The 24,756-nt window shown below is 35.9% G+C and overlaps 2 protein-coding genes across 6 annotated transcripts in view; one reads left to right on the forward strand and one right to left on the reverse strand.

The window, feature by feature from the left end:
• The window catches only part of LOC138943577 (protein artichoke), a 245,677-nt gene that overhangs the window by 102,141 nt on the left and 118,780 nt on the right, over positions 1-24,756 (reverse strand). The window lies entirely within an intron of this gene.
• Positions 1-24,756, forward strand: part of LOC138943576 (protein artichoke) — a 327,808-nt gene that overhangs the window by 35,253 nt on the left and 267,799 nt on the right. The window contains exon 1 of one of the 3 annotated variants that reach the window (XM_070314509.1): positions 24,402-24,598. The exons of the other annotated variants lie outside the window; for them this stretch is intronic. The gene's annotated coding sequence lies outside the window, so the exon portion shown is untranslated. Of the gene's footprint in view, positions 1-24,401; positions 24,599-24,756 lie in introns of those variants that run through there. 3 annotated transcript variants of the gene reach the window in all.

Raw genomic sequence — 24,756 nt, forward strand, 5'->3', positions numbered from 1 at the left:
GATAGCAATTTCCAAAGAATAAATTGGTCGTGGTGTTTACGAAAATAAGAGAGACTAACTATGCTTTCAATAACTATGCTTTATATAAATATCAAATTAAGGCAGTAAATTAGATATTAAATCGTATTAGTAAAGGAGTGTATATTTTAGTCGCATTAAATTTTCAAACACCTTTCCAGTGCTATGCCTCTCTTTTCGTTTACTTACTTAATTTACATTTATATATAAAAGATTTAATTTTCGTTGAATTTTAACGAGAGATAGATAAATAAAGATAGATAAATTATATATTAATGGAGTTGATAATATAATTAATTATAAATTAAATAAAGAATCACACACACACACACACACATATCTATGAAATTTATTTCGTATAATTTATTCGGCGAATGTAGAATATAACATCTCACTTTTTATAACCGAAAAGAGTATACGTGTCTTCTTTAATTTATTATTCGAAAGTTTCGTCAGTTGATAAATGGTGTTGCATAAAGATTTTCGTAAAAATTATCGCTTCGGTGGTACGATACGACACGGGATTATCATCGTTCCGAGCAGACGTTCTCTTGGGTTACGTGCGCATCGCGATACGAGCATCATATTCGGTAAGAAGGGTTGCCGTCGCCTTCACCTTTATATTATCCTAGTTTTCGGCCGTCTGTCAAGTAGTTCGTGCGCTCGCTGTCGTCGCCTGTTGGGCCTGAGAATTTTACGAGGTAACGTCACCACCACCACCACCACCACCACCAAAGGGAAGCCGGGATTATGGAATGCAGTCGCGAGATTTAGTGATGCCAAGTATACATGCATGCGCCACGTATAGTCTGGTTGTTAAGTCCCGCGAGGGTTGCCGCAAGGCGGCAGCTTCAGACCGCAATTTTCTCAGACATGACGAAAGAAAGTGCAATGTATGAGAGCACATATGTGGAATTTTATTTTCGTATTAATATTAATCTTTCAGCTTTGCGATTATCGGTCTGTGATTTTAGCGATATTAACGACTTTATATTTTTTTCTCATTTTATACATAAGAGACATATTAAGTATTATTTTCGAGCCTCTAATAATAAAACACACACATGTGTGTGTGTGTGTGTGTGTGTATATACATATAGATAATTTACAATATTAGAAATAACTTTTATAAAATTTTACACGGATATTTCTCTTTCTTTAATTAAAATTAATAAGATACATTCGCATATGACATTTTCGTTGTTTTTTTTATTTATTTATTTATTTATTTACACTATAGAGCAGCATATTAATTATTAGGCGTAAATTTGTATTGGAATTTTTGATGGGTGTATAATTCGAGAACTTGCACGTTATTACATATAATTTATAACATTTATTAATGAAATAAAGTCACGATTTACAATATCTATTTTTTCATGTATAATAGTTGATGAGTTTTATTATTTACATATCTGTTTTTAATATGGAAATAAATTAGAAATCAATGAATTATTAATATATATGTAAATACGATTCAATAACGTATTAGATTTTAATTATGATATCTGACGCTGTAAAAACTTTAATATCGATTCATCAAAAATTGCGATCATTAATAGATCTAAATATTGTACAATTCTGGGCAACTCGTTCATAAATACTCAAGATATCGATTTAATTGCATCATTTACGTTTTGCAATTAGAACCGGCGAAATTTTCTCGGAATAAATTTCGGAATATACTTAACATTGTCTCGATACCGTTTTATTGGATAGCTTTCGAATTTTATTGCGACATAAATTCAGATGTATAAAATAGAGATAGTGTCTCATCACTGTGCGCATCACTGTGCGTTTAAAGTAAATAAAGATCGATAGAATAACTCGCGAGTGTCGCGAGAAATTGCGCTGTATTAAGTGCTTCAGTATATCTGTATGCGCCAGTTGCCATGAATAATTGAAAAGTTACATTAGAGCATATCGCACGGCGAGATGCATCGCTCGTGATGACAAATTAGTCGGCTCCTTCCGCCTACGCTCCGGCAAAAATGGCCGAATGTTTCGTAGCAACGCCATGAGCGTCGTAATTCACTGTGCTATTTGATGATCTTTTTGTAATGTGTGTGTTTGTGTATGTGTCGCGAGTTTCTTAGAGGACAGAGCGCATATACGAGCGAGAGAGAAAGAGAGAGAGAGAGAGAAACCAGATCTGACTTTCAGATCTTCTCTCCGAGAGGGGCGGTGCACGAGTTTAACCGTCCTGCCATAAATTACTGACCTTGATACATTACCACATGGTTGCTCCACTGAGCTCTGCATCTACTACCGTCTTTGATATATGTACATACTGTACCTCACGCGGCCGCATGTATATACATGTATGTGCAACATGTATGCACGCCGAATATGCACGCTTATGTGCGACAATATTAATATTTCTAAAAGACTAACTCTTCATCCGAACTCCTGTAAAACTGTCCGCGAACGTTTGAAACTGTCGGATGTTGACGTTTACGATGTTACGTATAATGCAGGATACTTTAATTAATGATCAAGCGCAACGATGTTTAACACATCATAATAACTTTCCGTATCAATAATTTCATATTTGCGATTTTTTATTCCAAACGTTTTCAATTTTTTGGAACGATTAATAAGAGTGAGAAAATCGAATAAATGCGCGCGTGTGCGAATTTAAAACAATTATTTTGTTTTTGTTATTTTGTGAAATGAATAATAAAGACTATCGTCAAAAATTATTATACGAAAAAATTTGTCGTTGTAAAAATGTGATAGTTTAAAATGATTTTCAATCTTGCGTTTCTATTAAACGTATATTATATAATTTTATTATATACAATATATTATATGAGAAAGACTTTCCAATGAGATTTTCCATTGAATTGTGATCTGAGAAATATCAATTTTTCCTTTTAGTATAAAAAATAAAAAATTTAATTAAAACTTTGAAGAGAGAAAAAGCAAAGCGGATAAAGTAAAGCGCATCAATAATAAAACTAATGATATTAAAGTGAAATGCGCCAAGTTTACTGTGTGGATATTTTCAATCTTCGAATGAATGAGCAACTAACGAAACATCAAATGCTTTGTTGCAAATATCATGTTAAATTAACAATCAGAGAGAGAGAGAGAGAGAGAGAGAGAGAGAGAGAGAGAGAGAGAGAGAGAGAGAGAGAGAGAGAGTACTATAAAATCTAGTAAATCCGTATAAAGACTGTAAAAGTGTATTTGAAATTATCTTGCTGCGCGTGAAAGAAAATACGCACGCAATATATATACGTAATAATTTATACGACGCGAATATAATTTTACTAATGGATAAATTCATAAGTAGAATATGCGTGATTTTGTGTGCAGCTCGGTAAACATCGTCGTACTGGGGGGCGAATTTGAAAATTCTAGTACCGTAAAAAATTCGGTAGAATACGTCGGAAAAATTTTACGCAAACGTAGGCTAAACTCGGGTGTAACGAAACGTGACGCGTTTACGATGCAACTACGACTTTGATATACGTCACCTCTATTTTGTACGTGGGTATTGTAGAAATGTGTTTTACTTGATATTTTACAGTACGTATGCACGTACATCGTGCGAAAATAGTATTTTGCATGAGTATAACTGCAGGAATCTCGAGGGCAATTAAAAAAAACACATCTAGATTCTGACACTCCAGGGGATGATGACCTGAATCAATTTCTGTTTTAAATTACAAAACTGTCTTGCCCGCGAGGATTCAAACAATTCTATACTATAGATAGACAAAAGTGCATATTTTGGGATTGGAGAGGAGGCAAAAAATATGTGTAATAATAAATTTCTATATTTTTTAGACTACATAAAGCGATGTGACATTTCAAAAAACCGATATTGCTATGAGGCTAAAAAATTATCAATATTCTCTTTTTATTTTACATTCGTGATAAAGACATATCGAGATTTTCGGCGTAAATCATGTTCAAATATTTAGGAAGAATACGAGTTTTGGGGGGGGAAAAAAAACTGATGCGTTGATATATATTTTGACGCCAGAAGATAGAAATCTTCGAAACTAGTACAGCAGACATCCTATGTACCGTATTTCGGGTAGAGAGGTATATATACGCATGCATATGTGTATATACAATATATATATATATATATATATAGAAGACAACATATATATGCGCAGATTCACGAATGTATCAGGTGCACGTATGCATAGTATACATATGTCGCGAGTGGTCATGTGTATGGCTGCGCGAATTTCCATCCGAACGATTCAATTTCTCGACGATAGCGTCACCGTCTACCATTGATGCTCCGCTGCGAGCTGAAAAAAGTACTCGTATATATGTTTATATGCGCGTGTATATGTGAAAGTTTTACACGCGTTTAAACCCGTCGCTACTTTGCATCTCGCCCTAGAAAAGTAAGCGTAATGAAGACGGATTAACGGTATTAATAATCATTATTAATATTCGCGATATTAATAATCGGTCGATATTACAATGGTATTAATAATTATTTCTATTTGCAACGCAGTCTATATTTCGAATTGATATCATTATGCATAGCACGTAGAAATGGTACTGTATATAACAATATATCCTTTATTGATCTCTTATTCTGAATTATCTTTTTAAAATTTGAAATAAGACTTTGCTAAAGTAATTATATTATTTAAATTGTTGTATCCAATATTTCAATTGAGATTTTAATTTCAAAAAGAGATTTGACATTTATAATCTACAACTTTGTTGAGTAATATAAAATGTCGAAAAATAATATAAATATATAAAAATAAAGCAATATTATCGAATGTTATTGATAAGCTCGGTAATAAGAGAAATATATGTGAATATCGATTATATAGTCGATTATAAAATATATAATATATCATTATTTTATATAAATAATTTTTTATAAAGATTTATGAACGTTTCACAAAGTCACCCTCGTGCTTGGTAACTCCTAACGGGCCCTAATCGTATCAGCGCATTCGCGTAAACGTGTGTTGATGTGCGAGAGGAGAAGAAACAGTTTTAACTACGGCCGATTTCAATTTGATCCCGGACCCGCGGATTAGCAGACGCCTGTCGAATGCAAGGACGTTTACAGAAGATAGAGGATGATTACCGCTCTCGCGTTTCTCCCTCGAGTATCTGTCTCGCGTAGGAATTGTTTCGCGAATCAAAAGGATATTTCCAGTGTGTGTTCTATCTATTGTAAATTATGCCGTCAGTCGCGTTACGTATCGTATCACAAAAGCTTCGTTCCTTTTTTTGTCATCGTATCGCGCCGGGGCGTCAATGCAATTTAAACGGAAGGAGCCATTAATTAAATCAAGAAAATCTTTAATTACGGCAAGTTAATTTTTCATAAATATATATATATATATATATATATATATATATATATATATATATATATATATATGAGAGACGAATATGATTACGGACAAAATAAGAACCATTACTTTTTAGCAAGAATCCAAGTGACAAAAGATTTGACAGAAAAATCACATTCGGTGCGTGGTTTTTTTTTTTTTTTTTTTTTTTTCCTTCCTATGGCGATGGAAAATAGCAAGACTCTTTGTGCTTCGTTTATTCTTTGAAAATGATGTTTCACTTCATGATTCGCTACTGAGAGTCGTGACATATTTCACATTAAGCTTATTTACATACATACATGAGACAGAGGAAGTATTTGAATAATAAATAAAAAATATTTTTTCTAATATTATTTATACACGACTGTCATATTAATTATCTTTATCAAAAAATATTTTGTCGTATTATAACAAAAAAAAAATATAGTAACGTATTTTTTACATATTGATATATGTATTGTATAAAATTAATAATAAGAATAAAAATATTATTAAACGCGTTAAATTTGGAATATTAAATAATTATAAATCTAGAATATAAATATATATATATTTAAAGTAAAATTTAATATTGATAGTAATATATATTATGTATTTAAAACGTCTAGACATTTGTTGCGTGATATCCATTATAAATCGGATTGTCGATCGCACTTTATTTTAGATATACGTGTAAAATTTAGTCGACATTACTTATTTCGTAGGCAGATATACGAGATAGCTGTTTCACCGTCGCGGAGTAGTGCATCACCGACATTTTCTCTGAATAGTCGCCTATTCGACCGTAAGTTTAGATTTATGTAGTAATGGTATGCTAAATGGAAAGTCGGATGAAGATCTGCCTAGTAATATATGAGAAAAACCTGATTTTGTTCACATACACGCCGATATGATACAATACACGGAGAAATTATAATTTTTCGCATAATAAATTATAATTGATGATTTATATGATATAGAATATTAATTAATTTCTAACATTTTATTGGAAATGTGTGATTAATCTGCGATAAAATATTTTACTATATATGACAGCAGTATCATTATTACTATTACTGCATTTGCTGCACGGTCTCGCTATTGCATTATTATTTCATCGGGATTACTAAGAGGGAAAAGAATTATCCGGAATTACGGTAAGCGGGACGCGTACGAACGAAAACTCCAATCGATTGAGCAATTCGCGCGATATGATTCGCATTCGTACTCGGTTCACGGGGAAAAAAAAAAAGAGTTTGAAAAGAGTTGGTTTCGTCGGAGAGTCCACGCTGAGCTTATTGATGCGTTAAGGGCGGTGGCCGTTACAAGTATCGCGGCGCGAACGCATCTCGTAGAAAGCAATAACCGCCACCAACTTTTATTTCGCACCCGCAATTCAGAAGGCGCAATAGGGCATACGGCCGGACAGCCGGACAAAGCGGAGTACACCGTACAATTTTCTCGAAACGAATGCGTCGACGGCGGAGGCGGCTGCTTCTTTTGTGCCCGGGTAACCGGTAGCCGGCGTGAATCACATTATCACGGCATTTCGTATCGGGTCGATGCAACTTCCTGCTCTCTTCTCTCTCTCTCTCTCTCTCTATCTCTCTCTGCTCAGTCAACATCCGGTCGCTGAGGTGATGGTCCCCACCAACGGATCGCTTTGCTCGTTGCGTTCTCCTATCGCGTCCTCCCGGTGCAATTTTAACGGCGGGTGTGCGCCATCGTCGACTAAGGGATTTCCGAGTCGGTCTTTTGCATCTTCGAAAAAGATCGCGCATCCGCATTTTAATGAAAAACAGCTTTTTACATAGCACGGCGCAGCTCGAGACAGCGAGCTGTCATTCCATCCCATCCCATCCCATCCCATCCCATCCCATCCCATTCCATCCCCTTCTCTTCGCGCCGCTTCTTTTTCTTCGGTTCTCGTGCAGAATCGAGTGCATCGATTCAGTGGCGCGCTACAGCTATATGAAACGCTATATTGTATAATGCAATAGCGAGCTAGTAGTCGGCGCGCCGACGATCCGGTGTACACTTTTTATGGGCTCGTTTGACAATCCTTTATCTTTGCGAGAGCCTCTCTCCTCTATACAAGGCTCGTGCCGAGGCAGTTAATAAAAATGCATGTAACGTTCTCTCGTTCTCTCGCGAGAACAACGACTAGACAGTAATTGTGTCGTGGACGAGCAAGAGTTCACGAGACAGAATGGATACTCCCCGACTCTTCCTGGTAACAGGATTTTATTGAATCCGAGCTATTTGAGCCGCTAATTAATTTATACAAACACGTACGATCACTCTAGGCTAGAGTTCTTCGTTATTAAATCGACTTTGTAATATCTACATAGATGTTGTAATTATTGATTTGTATTATTAGTTTGCAAACGTATACAAAAGAATATACAATATAATCAACATGTTATCAGGTAATTTATGCTCTTAATTAGTATATCAAATTACATTGAATGTACAGCGGCAGGATTAATTATCTTCTTTTTCGAGAATGTTTGGATATATTGAATCGTTCTCTTATTAAATGTGAAAATATTTTACATGGAAACTGCATACATGATACTGCATTCAAATATGAAGCATTTAAAGATAAGTAATAAACTGAACGTAAACATCTCGTTCTGTTTGCGACCTGTTTGACATATAATTAAATAACACACGTGTGAACGATATTATCAATATTATCTTGAGAAGGGCTTTGCACGACTGAGAGATTTTCATTTTCAAACGATCCTATCACATTTCTGACGCGATTCATTCGCCCAATGAGTTGAAAGCGTTATTAGTCCGCCTCGAGAAACACGCGAAAGGATACAATTCAGCCGTGACTCATGAATAGGGGAAAATCGGGGAAACGCGTCTCGATGGCATGGGAGCACAGTGGTTTCCGGTCCGTACCATGTCGCTTGCGGTAGTAATACGCGGCAGATATCCGTGTCACTCGAAGGAAGATGTACGATATCGAGCTCTTACTACGAGCGCGTGACGTTGTAACTTCTGGTAAAACGGATAGTAATAACGAGCACGAAGAGAATTACTACAATGGCTTTCTCGTTCCTTCAAACGCCGTCGTATTCTGTCACAACAAAGAATCGTTGAGATCTATACATCTCATCCATTAAACTTTTATCGCCAAAGGAATAGTTTTTTCTCTGCGTACAATTAATTTCAAATAAATATGTTTTATTTTTCTCATTTTATTATTAATTATTTTTTTAAATTAAATTTTAATAATTTTTCTCGTTTTCATTATTTTTATTAAAATTTTAATTTCAAAAATTATTTATTATATATTAAAATTTAAGATTAATAATTGCATTTACGTTGTATTACATTATATTGTAAACATTTAGTCTTCATTACAAAATATTCTTTGTGCGAAATTAAAAACGAACGCTTTTACTAGTATTGATGTAGCGTTATATGATAATGCAAACCAATACCATTTCATTTATTATAACTTCCTGACATACCTATAACGATGCGCTCGAAATCATATCGTACGTTACACGATTTCCAGATACGCTATCGGCTCGCTTTTGCTAGCGTACGTAATTATAACGATAATGTTACTATGGATGCTGGTCGGACAGCCGACGTCCCAGCAAGACAAATCAGGGAACGGATTGCCATAGAGAGAGAGAGAGAGGGTTCAGGAGCTGGCCGGTTGTCACAAAGCACGCCGAGTGATCTATAGCTCTAATTAATGGCAATCTCCGGAGGGTCTCCTAGCTTTCCACGTGGATTTCAATTATCTCGCATCGGTCCGCCTGGATAGTCCAGTAAACCGATTAAAGTTTTTGCGATCGGGGGCTACGAGCGCACTCCATTCGCTTTCATCTCCATTTCTCCTCCACCTGCGTTTTGTGCTTCCCGTTGGTATAATACTATTAAAATCCCACGTGTGTACTGCGCGTATACATACATATATATATATATATATATATGTGTGTGCGCGTTATATTTATATATAGCGGCTGCATAAAAAAATTTAATTAAATCCTTGCATATTCCTCCCCTACAGACATGATTGCCACATAAAATGTTTCTTTCCTGCCACTTTTTAAGATGCGAATTATATATTATACAATACTATAGCTCGCATATAAATTTATTCTCTCGGATGAATTAATCCGAGTGCAAGAAAGAGACACGATGCGTTCTAGTGGCGTTTTTAATTATTATTATTTTTTAAATAAGAGGTCGCTCTTTTTAACTGGCGTTGTTTCAACATATTAAATTGTATTGGGACAACGTTGCAGGGATATATAACGATGTTCTAAAGTATTTGTCGGATGTTGATATATTGCAACAAGTATGATTGTAAACGCAACTACAATGCGTCCGGATATTATTTGCGTCTACTTCTGTAACAATCCTCTTAGGAAATGTTTCGCGCGTTTGCCTTACGAGATGAAACGATGCTGACGAGACGGAGATTATCGCTGGAAAGTTTGTCGCTGAAGGCGGCCAAACATCCTCTTTAAGATCTTTACCGAGATCTCCGAGGTGTATTTGCACTGTTGTGTGAGAAACATTCAGCTTTGTTGCCACTTCACAGTTGTATTCTTACCGAGACATCGACTCGAGCGACTATAAAATGTCGATGTCTATTTCAATACGACAATGCCCGCAATACGAGCGTCGAGTTTGAGTTGAATCTTGTATTAAGTTCAGATCAATTAAATTTTATATGAAGCTAAATTATATAAATATACTATACGTTATTTATATTATAATTATATTTTAATTATACTCATATATTATATGACTTTTGTGACCTTTTTGAAATATATCATATTTTCGTGTAGGTGAGTTGAGAAAATAGACGGGCGGGCAATTGCTATGTTCTGTATTATGTACCTGCTACCACGTCGTACAGTAAATATATATTTCGACAATGCGGAGTGAAATGACAGACAATTGTCGTGTTCCATTAATTAGCGCGCGCCATCGTAATTAATGGAATTTTTCGAAATGAACGTATGTCTGCAACGAAAAGTGTCACGGAGCAACTGTGCATCGAAAATATAGCGCACGATAGTTAGTGAGTAAATACATTTGTTTTACTTGTACAGACGACGAATGGCAAATTTCATCGATCTTCGTCAAATTCTCGTTAACGAATGTTATATTGACTCTCCGTCCATATTTGGAAACGTTAGAATAAAAAATTATTTTTAACACACTTAGATTAGGAATAATAAATTGCAAAGGCTCTGCAGCTTAGAGGCTATATAGATTCATTTTATTCACAATAAAAAGTAATAAACGAGTATCTCTCTCTCTCTCTCTCTCTTTCAGAAATATATCTTATTGAATTTTATCCGATAATGAGTTATATATTTATCTTGTAGGCACAAAGTTGAATGGATGATATAATGAACTATATTTTGATCTTTTTTCTGCTTCGATTTTTTACTTATTGATCGACGGCACTGCTTCTGTAAAACCAGGAGCATTCAATATTTGATCGCGTGCGCAAGAGATGCTTCCACTTTTATCCTTTCTAAATTACTGTTCGTAACACGTACAACACACATACACGTGAAAGTACCATTCAATTGAATCTCGTCTTAAATGATTGTCAAATACGCGCTTGACCAAACGATGTTATTTAACACATTGAATGCTGCCGACGATTTTCTACTTGCATCTACAGAGATTTTGTTAATGTCGCATTGTTCTTTAGAAGAGAGAAAAATGTTAACAAACTAAAGCGATGGAAATATTTTATTTTTAAAGTTTACGAATTTTGATTCGTATAGCGTGACGGATATATGAATTTATTTCTTCATCAATATTATTATTTTCGAAAAACAAAACCAAAAGTTTTTTTTATACAAATATTATGCAGCCTATTTTTTTTTTCTATTTTTGTATTCAAATATATTTATTAACAATTTAAATCTGGTATTGATAGAAAATACTACTAGTAAAAGTTTAAAATATGCTATATATGTGCAATATATATATATATATATATATATATATATATACATACATATATGTACACATACAGGATGAGACATCTAAAACAGGTTACCTAAATAACTCGGCTGCTTTTGCATTCGAGCGAAAATGCTTCAGACTAATTTTACCTGGTTTCAAGGGAGACCTAATTTGATGTCAATGGTTTTCTTTATAGGTGGAAGTGTGGAAGAGATGTCGCCGAGAGAAGAAGAAAGCAGCCGAGTTATTCAGGCGACTTGTTTTAGATAACTCATCCTGTATGTGTATATGTTGTGTATATATATATATATATATATATATCGTCTGATATTTCTAAAATTTTCGTGCTTAATATTAGAGCATTAATATTTATTCCATAAGCTAATCCTGATGATTGCAGGCAATAAATATTGATATGATAATCAGACGAGTGTCGCATGTCGCTTTCAACATCCACAAATTCATATGTATAATCACGCGAAAATATTGTATTTAATCGGTGAAAAAGCTCTTGACGAGAGAAAAAGCGAGAAGTTAGAATAAATCGATGAAAGAAGCACTAGTATAATTTAAAAAAAAAAAGATCTAAAGCTCCCAAGACTGTATCCTTGCATCGAGATATCCGCCAATAATAACGGTAAGTGGATCGGTGCGTAGAACTGTCGATCCGGCTCAGAGGGATTCGTCCGTCATCAATCATGTTCGTATAAGTATACACGGGTCATCCTATTCGATATGCTCGCGCGTGTACTATCCCGTTTCTGCATTCGTGCGCCTCTCGTATCGACGACACCCAGGTCACCCGTTTGATAGACGGCTCTAATCGCTATCGATCATTATTATACACGTGCGCGTGTAATACATAGTAGGATCCGCGCGACTCTCATGCTACGCGAACCGCGTGTATTATATCGGCACGTGTATAAAGTATAGGGAATCGTGATGTGTGAGTGATACTCAACGTCGCGTCCGTCGTGAATGATGGATCGATCGGACAGGTAGACGATAGACAACGTCGCCGTTGAAAATTCTTAACCGTCTCTCGTGGCGAAGTATTCTCCTTCTCTTTTTTTCTTGAGATAAAAATCAAACATGTGAGTCTTTGTTTTCTGGATCCGATAACTCCCGTTATTTGCTAAATATTTACTCTTAGCTTAGAAATATTTGTAACGATTCTTTCACGTAACATATAATATAAAAAATTTTATATATAACGAAACAGAAATATTAGTGCATTCTAAAACGAGAAACCGAGATTCGAACATTTAATCATATATTTTCCGTCTTAGACAATATTGAGGAAACATTTCATTACGAGTTGCAACTTTGTAAGTAAGCGAATTATAGCAACCCTGTAAATTTGCACGTCAAACTTTATGATCCCGAAAATTACTGTCTATACTTTGAGACTCGTCAATGTCTCAATGCTTAAACTCCGTATAGCGCGAAAAGTTTAATGAATTTCAAGGTAAGGAAAATTTAGCTTCGATCCAAAAGAGAATAATCAGATAATTGAAGCGCTTGAAATCGCATTTACGTCAATCTATTCGTTTAAAAGAGATTCTCGGCGTTGTAAATTCGATTCAACTTTTCTCTCTGTTTGAATAATTCAAGCGGAGTTTTTAGAAAATAAATTTAATCTTTTTATAAATTATTTTTCTAACACATTTGTTAAATATATTTTTTATGCAATATTTGAGAAATAATAGAAAAATCAACACGACTTCCTCAAAAGTTATCGTCGTGCAACTTTTATAACGGTCGACGCGTGCGATTTAATACCAACGATGAACACTTTTGTACGATAATTACTGCGAAGTATGAAGGACTTTTATTCCGCTTTTTTTCCTAGCAAGGCGCGATGAGAATTCTCAGCCCGCGATAAGAGGGGAAAAGTTACTAGTCGTGTCTTTTTTATGTTCACAAACTCTTGTCATGTTGATTCGTGTTCTACAAAAAATAAATAGTAGAACTAATTTTTGCGTAACTGACTGCATTAGCACTGATTCGATTAGCTTTAATTAATTAATTTCTGCAAAAGAATACGAGTTATGTTTATTACCAACGGCGTTTCGCATATAAAGTACCTATTATGATCAAGGATCGTTAAATCTTACGGTTGCGAGTACATACGCTGGAAAAGTTACGGAGAGATTCCGGGACAAACGAAAATAGGAACCGCAACGAAACTTCTATCGGCGTGACGCAGCTGCAACTGTATGACGACGGTCGCCGCCCTCGTCGCCCTGACCCTTCCCGCTCGTTGGCTACGCGAACAATTTTTCTTCCAGCGTGTTACCGCGCGTTTCATTTTTTTCTTCTATTCTTTTTTTTCTTTCTCTCTCTCTCTCTCTCTTTTTTTTTCAGGAGATCGCTTTTCCGGCCACTCGCGCCCATAAAACCAAAAGCGTGTTGCATGCATACGCAGGAGGGCGAAATGGGATTGGGCTGCTGTACGGTGGTTTACCAGGCCATTTTGATCGCGCCAACTGTCTAAATCCTCGGGCATTGTTTGCGATGCTTTGTGCTGTTCCGCGGAGGCACTTGCAACTCTTCTCTGCAACGCGACTCGTTCTCGCGACTCTCTTTCAACCCTTCTCGTATATCGTTGCTTTTGGGTCGCGGTTCCCTGTCGCTACTATATATATTCTATAGTTGAAAACGTAAGGGGTAGAGAGAGAGAGAGGATCGACGACGAGTAGTAGAAGGGTGTTTTGATGCCGTTGATAGATGGGCATAGGAATGATATAAGGGGGTGAGGACAGACGAGTAAAATGAGAGGGGACAGAAAGGGAGCCAGAAAGTGGCGTTCAGGACAATTTCGCGGTCGGATAATCGCGCTTTGGCTGTTTCCTTTTCCGCAAGAGAGAAAGAGAGAGAGGAAGGGAGGCCCCCCACCGCCCCACGTTTCTCTTCCTACTCTCAACCCCCCCGTTGAGAGTAGGAAGAGAAACGTGGCGGCGTCCTCTCACCCGCTTTATGTATCCTATCCAACATAGGCGGATATCTTATAAACCATTTAAGAATGTTTAGCTCGATACCGATTGTACGCCATCGTGAAAATGCGTCGTTACTCTTGGGATGTGTTTTGCAGTATTTTATATATTTTTATAGCGAACGAATTTATCTTTAGTGAAAAATACAGCAATAGAAAAATTTAATGTTTGAATAAGGTTATTTCATATGCAAATGTTTTTATAAAATTTTATTATTAAAAGAAATATTATACAGTTTAGCGCGCTGTATTTTTCAAGCCAGCAAATATGTCGGTATAAATGCAGTATAAAAGATACTCGTTAGACTTTTTAAACACACATATTTCTCGTATTTTTATTCAAGAAAGAGTCATTTTATTGTAAATCCAACTTGAGAGAATTAAATAGTTATTGTTTTTTAAGGAAAGAAAATAGAAAAAGGGAAAAATAAATATATATTTAGATATTGTTCCATTATAAAATATAAATATAAATATCAAGCGATCCTTAAATGCCTCGTTTGAGAAATATGTACAACAATATCTAGTTCAGCTTCAACCCTTGCGATGCCACGTGCGACGCGAATAAAAGGTTCACGTATACTCGGCTTGAAATATGCAGGAGGAAAGCGTTCGAAGGAGAAACTCTTTTTATCGTTCTTTCCCGCTTAAGCTTCTCCCAATCCTACTCGACGTGTCACTTCCTTCCATTCATCGTCAATCCCTTTTGCGGGTAACGAGTCACGTTCGAAGCTACCGCAGATACGACGAGATACACGCATGAATGAACATATATACGTGCATACACGCACACACCTATGTATGACGCATTTCGAAGGCGGGATCGGCTTATGTGTTGCAACTTAGAAGCGGTTTACTGCTATAAACCATACACATTGTATGTGTGCGTGAAAAGACATTTTCGGAGAAAGCACACTCGCTCGTAACTGCTCAAAACTACACATAAAGGATTCGCGATCGCCAATATCCAGCTTTTGAAAAAAATATCATACTTCTTCGTACATGTATTACATATATCGCTAAGTTTTAAGAAACTTATATCTTTAGCCGCGAGAACGCACACAAATTTTTAAATGTAATTTTATGTCATTAGGTGACATTTCAATTGGACGATATTTGAGTGCCGATTTGTAGATAATCTCGTATCATTATGGAAAATCGATTTTTATTATGCAGATGTTTCTCGTCATACGATCTTTCGGCACCGAAGTAGCTGATCACATTTGCTCTTTAAATAAGTCTATAATTGCTTCGTTAATCTGTTAGAACGTTTCATCATACATGATGTTTTGGCAAATCTAGGTAATTAACTTTTCCATTTATTCTATAATAATATCAATTAATCGAAGGGAAAAACTTGAGCAAGTAATTAATGGAATAACATAAAACAATACCGTTTTTAATGTATTGTTGTATTATATTTGTATTATATTACAAAAAGTCAATGTATTATATTTGTATTATATTGTACAAAAAGTCAATGTTCAATATTTAATCTATATAAATTTACTTTCTCTCTCTCTCTCTCTCTCTCTCTCTCTCTCTCTCTCTCTTTCTCTTATAATTTATTATCACACAACTTTATCACGAATAAAGTTCTCGTGATTTATTCATGGATTTTAGTATTACCTTTAATTATTATTAAAGCGGACTTTTTTAAATCTTCATGCGGTCGAGTAGTAAGTCAGCGTTCTTTTTAGCGGCGCGGTATTAATAATTCAGTTTCATAAGACTAATAAAGTTCATCGTCGGAAGTTTAGTTTCCTTCCACGCTTGTCCCTTCGGTTTATCGACCTCGTTTATCACTGCTGCTACTTTATTCCGTACCACCGCCAACAACGCCTCACTTTGCCGCGTTTCATACCGCGAGCACCGAGAAAGGATAGGAAAATAATCGAAACCTCGCAGTTTACGTCAGTATACGTGTACACAGGTATAGGTTGCGTGCACGAATATACCGCCGGTCGCAGGAAGGCACGTACGACTCATAAATACCCTATAAACATCGTAGAGGGAAAACGGGAAATCATTAGAGCGCCGCTCAATTTGCGGTACACCCTCGAAAAGGATGAACTCAATTTGGCGAATGCAGCTGGGTTTCCAGTTGCGAAAAAGTCGAATGTACTGTGCGCGCGAGCTATTCTGCACTTTGCAATAACGCGAATTCCGTCTGGTTCCGATAACGGTTAGGGAAGAAATAACATAGACCACGGATAGTGCGGAGGAAACGAGCACATTGCCATGGCTTGTGAATAATTAGATTTAGATTTGGAAAGTACTTAAGTTAGCAGTCGCGCAGAGTTTCGCAATTACTGAAATAGCGTGCGTCTTTCGCATTGATCTTTTGCTCTACTTATTATAACTCTGTTACTATATTCTATATAATTTCTGTTATAGATACTTGAGGCATTTAGAGGCAACTTTTTCTTCTTACATATTTACAATATCTACGAGATTTAATATTATACACGAAAGACAATATCTGATATTTTATTAGAGATTCAGTTGTCGAAAAATTTATTTTAGATAATTTCTATATACGTATACGGAGTATTTTAAAAAAAGCATTCAATATTTATATGATAAATAGGATACATCATACTGAGTAAAAAAAAACTTTAGTAAATATAGATCGAAAGCTCAACCGTTTCTGAGATATAAATATTTTTGTATGTTAATATCATGATTGAGAGAGTTACTGGCTTCTACGTGTCGCATGCGATGTTTGTCTTAGTGTTTATAAACCGTGTTCTGAATGTCCTCGTTTAATTTTCATAAATACTTTATAACAGAAGATTTCACCGGCAATCTGTCAGTTGTCATCAACTGGCGATCGCTAAGATTTTTTTTACTCAGTATGGTGTATCCTATTTACTATATAAATATTAAATGGTTTTTTTGAACACCCTATGTATATATATATATATTTACATGCAGAAAATTTTTAAGTAAAATTATGTCTATTTATTTACAATTAAATCACTAATAAAATATCAGCAGAGATATTATTTTCTGTCAAATATTATTATTTTAAATCTCGCATAAATAAATATATAGAATAGAGAAGAGTTGGCTTCGAATCTTTTAAAACGCTTGCGATCGAGATTTCCGAGAACGTTATTTTTCATATTTTCTATATACACCGACACGAATAACGATGGAAAAAACTGATAACGATAATGATGGATCGCCGATAGCTTGTCAACTATCGACATAAAAATTCTATGAATACATGTGCGACTAGCTCCTTACGCGCTCGCGTAGCAAAAGTATGTTCGATAAGAAAATCTGGCGTGGCTACGTGATACAGGAGAAGCAGAGAGAGAGGCAATATCGTACACGTCTCGATATCGCACATGTAACAGATATCGTACATATTTACATAGTTCGCACGTGCAAGCCGCACTTACGTATATGCCACTCGGAAGCGGCAGCAGCGGCAGCAGTCGCCGATGCAGCGAGCATACTTCCCTCCCCTCGTATTTCGTAAATTGAATTTTCATATATCCCGTCTCGCGCGCGATACGTCAACCGGTTGTCACGCCAGGCGCAGCTCGCGCACGATCGCTATCTCCAATTTCCCTGATCGCTTTACCGCGGCCATGAATAAAATATCGCGCATCATTTATCCCTCTGATGCGATTCGCGAGGTCAGAATAATTCCCGTACGTCTCATCTAATTTTGTCGTCGCATATAAACCTCGGAGATATTAGTACGTATTTGTATATTTTTCAAGATTCTTTAGCTTTTTTTTTTTTTATTTTCTTTTCGTATTCACGCGAGCATGGCTTTAAATTTACAGACTTTTTCGAAAATTATGCGTTATTTAACTATTCAAATAATTCATATGCTTTCATTGTCATATGTCAAAGATTACAGTTTCCGTTTAGTTGTACGATATATATATGCTCTCCTACAATTATACATGCATTCTCGCTTCGCATATGCTTGGTATTTTGACAGCGCATGTACGTTCGTACGGAACGTGCTGTTCGTAGAAACGTAAGCGTTTGTGCATTAACGTTTCGCGGTTCTCTGCATCTTTAGTACGGAGGTCCGGATGCGCGGAAGAGCTTAGAGAGTCAATTGTAACAAGGGACAGTTGTGATTCGAGTTACGATAATTTCGGTTGACAGTTGCTATCCATGTCGAGAAAGGAAACAGAGTAATACATGTATATATCTCTCAAATAATAGTACGCTCTAGTATCGACATTGCAGATCAGCGTTACATGATATAAAATGTCTTTACGTAATCTCTTTTTGTATTAGATATCTATTAGATATCTTCCGCTAAATTCTCTCATCTCTAAGATCTGAATATTTTTGTTATCAAAAATTTTAAAACGTCTTTACAATCTTACATCATTTTACAAAGGATACGCAAAAATACCGGACGCGAAATAAAAATTTTAACATTTAATCGAGATTCTATTTTTACAATCTGATTGTTAAATTCTAGAATGACATAAATCTTTTGTCGGCGCTGTAATTATGAGCAACTTGATCGAGACGAGCAGCAATCGCGCGATTTCGGCGCCAACAAACTTCGTATCGTAAAAATCCATATCGCGCAATTCTAAACACTTCGGGTGCCTCTTAATTAAGTTCTCCCGAGATATTAATTGCGAAATGAATTATCGGTTCCCGCGGTCTAATAGCGACGCGATGCCACTCTCGGCCGACCTATCCTTCCCCCGCGGAAACGATGTCTTCCCAAACGAGGGTTAGGAGGGAAGGAGACGTGCGCCGCGGCGATAATACAATATATTCCCTCCCCCTTCCCTCTCCTCCTGCTTTTCATTACTACAGCCAGTTATCGCGCCTCGTTTCCCTCGTCGCTTCGGTAATCTATCGTAGAGACCGTAGACTCTCGGCCAACAACCGTTGAAGTTACGTAAAAGCGCTTCGCATAAATAGGCGCTTAATAGGGCAAACGGTAATTTTACCGTGCCGAAAGAGACGATTCGACATTACCCTGGCTGACCCGAAACGAATGGTTTTATTAATTTCGCTCGAAAACTGTGCTCGGGATATTTTATGCGCGCGTGCATCCATAATGAAACGAAACGAGCACGCGACAGAAATATGGACATTGTACAATACTTAACACGACGAAATCATATAGACAGACTTATGGTGCGCGTGTAGTGACGGCGCGACATAAAGGCCCCGTAATAATGAGCGCTCCGACCCCGACATGTAGGCCAAGCACCCTGACGCATACTTGCATCACGTGCATATTGCGTAGACGTAGACGAAGCCGTACGCGACGATGGCTTGTCTCATTAAAGCGCAAGCAATCGAGAAGAAGTAACGCTCGGATGGGCATGCATTTCGCGAAAGGAATTTAGATTCTCGTGAGGAATGATAAGACTCGAAGAATGCAGCGTCGTGTTTCTCCTTATGCGTCTACTATATTGCGTTTTTTCACGGGAGTATAAAATATTTCAACAGAATAAATATAGAAGACTCTGAACTATACCTCTTGAATTTGCAATTTTGTCTAAATTTACTTTTATGGAATATATATTGCTATCAATGATTTTTTAACATTAATTTAAATTAACTGGAATTAAATAAAATTGTATTTGCGTATAAAATTTTTGTTCCTTCCTGTAAAATCTGCTTTTTATGTATTATTTTAACTCTATTAATTATGTTGTCTTTACGGTGTAAATTCTGTTTGAATTGAAAACTAAATTTTTTTATTTTACTATAATGTTAATATTTACATGAAATTTTATTTTGCTTAAAGAATACAGGATATTTCTATTATCAGCATTAATAAAAACAGGAATTTGCGCGCGCGTTATATTAATTGAAATAATCGTATCTTTATAATTTTTCATACATATGCTAAACTTTTTTTTTTTTTTTTTTTTTTTTTTAATAAGTTACTTTGCGATTAAATTTGTACGCTTGCCTGATATGCAGATTACAAACGGAAGATTATTAGTGCTTACATGGCAAGACACGTTTGATTACAAATGCTCTAATTAACGACAAAGCGTATCGCGGCCATTGATTTATTAGGGAGAAGGAACACTGAACAACGTATATGCGCAAAGGCAATTCTAGGTTTGTCATTAGTTCGTACAGGCAAATAGTCCAAGGATTAATAGGAGGTTGATTATGTTGTACAATTTATAGCTCCGTCTCTGGCAACATATCTGTGTGCACTTAAACGATTATCTTCAAAATAGCCAGTTTCTTAATAAAACAATTAAAGGAAAATAATATGCAATTGATTAATTGCACGTTCTATTAGAAAAAAAAATTAATTTTCAAATCGAAGAGACTTGTAACATCCACAGAAAGATAATGAAATAATAGAGAATAACACGAAAAATATGTTGTACAGGAAGGCAGAAAAATATTAAATGCAAACTACATACTTTATTTAACTTTTGAAGCCAAGTTAAATTATACATCTTATTAAAACTTGTAGTACGGATATGTACCAAAAATAACGATCTTCAGAGCTGGCTTAAACGTTTCTAACTAGAATTCCAGCTAATTATATACTTTTTACAAAAAAGAGAAGAGTACAGTTAATCTTTTTTTCGGAATTTATATATCTACATAGTTGTACTATATAGAAAATAGTTAAATATTATTTATTTATTTATTTATTTATGTATAGAGAGAGGGAGAGAGGAAGTAATTAGAGACATACGTTTTTCGTATTATATCTTGTATTTGCATTCTTTTTAATATTTTAATATAAATTGCCTTATACCTTTTCTTTTTTTTATATGTATTTAATACAATATCAAATAAGTTTGGCGTGTTATAAGTTAGCATATCTAGCTATCAACTTATAATAGTGTTACAAAAATTCTTAGATGAAAATTAGAATCAATTAAACTTGAAGTTTTCAAATCAGCTGTTCCCGTGAGAATTTAGTGGGAAGGTAAATTCAGCGCCGCGTATGATCGAACGATTTCGATTTCTACTCGTTAAACTACGAGCGTTCGCCGATATTACTTCAAAGGAGATAATCGTCGAGGGATTTATCGGGACTCGAAATGGGAATATCTTTCTCGTTTTGAACAGAGATGCGCGAGATGCAAACCTAGTTTCAAATCTGGTTGCATAACCAGACTCGAATCATCGTGCACTTAAACGAGCTTGTAAGTTAGGGAGCAGGAGCAGACGCAGGAGAGGGAGAAGGGCTTCGAAATGGAACTTCTGGAACTCCCGCAGACGGATTACGATAGAATGAATGAATGATGCGTATCGACTGGATTTTGCAGGATGACAGACCTCATGCTCGTTAAAGTGCGAACGGTTCAAAGAGTTCTTTGAAAGGAGCATGCCCGAACTGAGTAGCGAAAGCACGTTATTGAGCTGGGCACAGTTAGAAAGCCCGGAGTTTAAGTAAAGGATGCACTGTCAATTCAAATTTTCATATTGAGCAATGGTTTCAAATTCATAATTCTGTCGTGTTGACCTCATTCATATTTTTACACATATTTCACACATTTCTATATATTATACCTAGGCTGCTAAAAGCGTTTTGACAGATGAAGCCAAGGCAGCCATTTACAATTGGGCTGAATATATATATATAGCTTGGAATTTTTTTGCACCGATTGGTGGTCGTTGGTTGTAGAAAATAATCGCGTTCCGAGAGAAATAATACGAGGAATTTTTCAAATTTTTATATCCCGAGAAAAGTAAAATTGTATGAATTGAATAAATCAATAATATTGCGGTTTTGATAAACTATTTAAAATAATATAAACCGATGATATATAAATGATACGATATTATTTGCTTACCAGTCCGTGACTGTGAATAAATCCTTGTTAATACGTATACTTTGTAGCAATAAATTACAACTTCTCCATCGGCTATCAACAAATATAGCCGTTTTTTACGGAACGTATGGATACATAAATTTAACAAGGACGCTATTTATAGCTGACCAATGCCCGGACCAATAAATTGAAATGTTCGAAACAGTTCATAGCGTTAGTCGATTCTCTTCCAGTTCGAAGAATCGATACTAATACTTTATATTATTTCTCCTGTCGATAACGAGTAATTTTGTCCATTTTTAGATTGGTCTAAATTTATTTATCAATATATCATAGTCTTTTTTAAAATAAAAATTATATATATATATAGAAAATATTTAAATATAAAAATATATAAAAATTTAGTTTTAATAGATCAATCTTAATTACGTGTATATCACGAGCGATTCGTCTTATCATAAAACTACATCGTGGAAAGTTAAAAGCGCAAACGTTTATTCGGCGTACTCGTATAAATATTCCACACTATCGCCATGTAAACTACGAAACTAAATTTCGTTCAGCATTTGCTTGGAGTGCAGCATGAATGTCACATATGCCTTGCGGCGAGTTATTATTCTGGTCATTTGCTTAACAGAATTATGCAAAATCGTGGAGATTCGGAACCCTTATCATAGAAGCGACACGTGTGTGACTGTATTCCGCTGTAATATATATTCATAAACGTTTAAAAAAAACCTTCCATACGCAGGCACACACACACACACACACACACACACACAGACACACAATTCTCTGCAATTCTATTGAAATTCTATTGAACGATCACGTTGCTATGCTTTATGTTATTCAATAGAAGAGCAATTTTATAGATATAAAAGAGCAATAAAATTTCTTGCCGCGGGAATAACGTCTAAGAAATGTGAGACATAAAGTTTTACTGTTTTTATATCTTCAAATTTCAACCCATATTAAGTTAACCCCCCCACCAACGCCAAATTAAATCAAATACATCAAATAATTTAGTGCTAATTATGTGCTAATTAGTTGCCGTAGTCCGAAATTTGTTGCTCAAACCGTTTAGCAGGAATTTACATTCAAAGTGGGGAGTGCTAACTTGACATTAAGCCAGCCCCCCCCCCCCCCCCATAGTGAAAAAAAAGTATCGATTTTTAATACTTTAAGACGAGCAACAAATTCAGTTTCTTATATATTTCGATATTCAAGTATCCGTGGATTACTGAGTAAACATATACCGAGATCGATCCCCCGACAATTCTACGCTACAATAATTATTTTACGATTCTGAAATTCATTAGACGATGAAATGAGAATTGAATAATTAATTCGAGGAGATGATAATTTTTCCACGCGGCATTTCGATAACTTTTCGCGCGATGAGCTCTTTAATCACGCGAGCAAACGCGAGTTTTCGCTACGGATGAGTAAAGCGCAAAGGGCCCGCGTGCGTTCATTCCCGACAAAAATGAGAATGAGAGAGGTAGTTACCCCCAAAATTCACTTTCGATGGATGAAAAGATGCGAGAGATACGGAACGCAATCGTAATACGTCTCGATAATCGCGCTTGTGCGAAGAGCGTTACGGAAAATTTAGGCTGGACGGATAGGTGGGGGGAGGGGAGGGGAATGTCGAATATCGTCGAATATCTTTTCCAAGAACAGGAGCGAGCGAGTTTTTTGCGAGAAAAAAATCGTGCGCCAAAAAACCTTCGCGATACGAACAAGGATAAGATAACGAAGCTCGAGCGATACTTTTGCAATCTCGCGATTATTTTCTGGCGAAATTATACATATAATCGAAGAAGAATCATATATTTTAAAAGAATATTAAAGTATATTGAAATACGAAACGTGTGAAAAACGCGACGCGAAGCTTCACCAATTGTAAAATTTCTCATTTAGCTGTTGGTACTCGTGGTTTCTCGCGGCCATAGTTTTAAAACTAACCAATCACCAATCAAGAATCGAATGACCGTGATTGGTCAATTTTACAACCATGAATATTATTAAACCTGACGTGTAAAATTAGTCGACTAACCGAACACATTTTTTTTTTCTCTTAAATAAGAATATTTTATTAGGAATGTTCATATGTGGTGTGTGAGCTGCTTTTCAGATATATTCCTCCTCGAATCTTACACATTCTATTCAACGATTATTCTCGTTGTATTATCGTTTCGCCATGAAAATTGATGGAGATTTTGTAATATAAGCTCTCTCTCTCTCTTTCTCTCGAGCCGCGCTTCTTTGTTTATATCTGAATGTTTACGACCAACTTTTTTGAACGCTTCTGTACCGAGACGTGTTCGGCGACGCGGTCCTCCCCTCTCCTCGCCTACCCGTCCAGCCTAAATTTTCCGTAATCGTGTCAGTCTCTTCACACAAGCGCGAGTCTCAAGACGAATTACGGTCGCGCTCCGTGTTTCTCGCTCTCCGTCTTTTTATCCGTCGAAAGTGAGATCCGCGTACGAACGAGTGTCGGGGGGGTCTTGTATCGCATAACAGGCGATTATCCGAGTGTAATATATTAACCCGTGTAATCGTGATTAAGGCATCTTTCGATATATATATACTCGCAAACGACAAGATTTTTCCCACGCATCTTTTATCTATCGAAAATGAATTTCGCATCCGAACGAATATTCGAAATATCCGAATCGAGAGTAATTTGTAGTTT

The sequence above is a fragment of the Polyergus mexicanus genome, unplaced genomic scaffold, assembly GCF_030449975.1.
Source record: "Polyergus mexicanus isolate NDT 795.1 unplaced genomic scaffold, iyPolMexi1.0 SCAF_27, whole genome shotgun sequence".
NCBI lineage: Eukaryota > Metazoa > Arthropoda > Insecta > Hymenoptera > Formicidae > Polyergus > Polyergus mexicanus.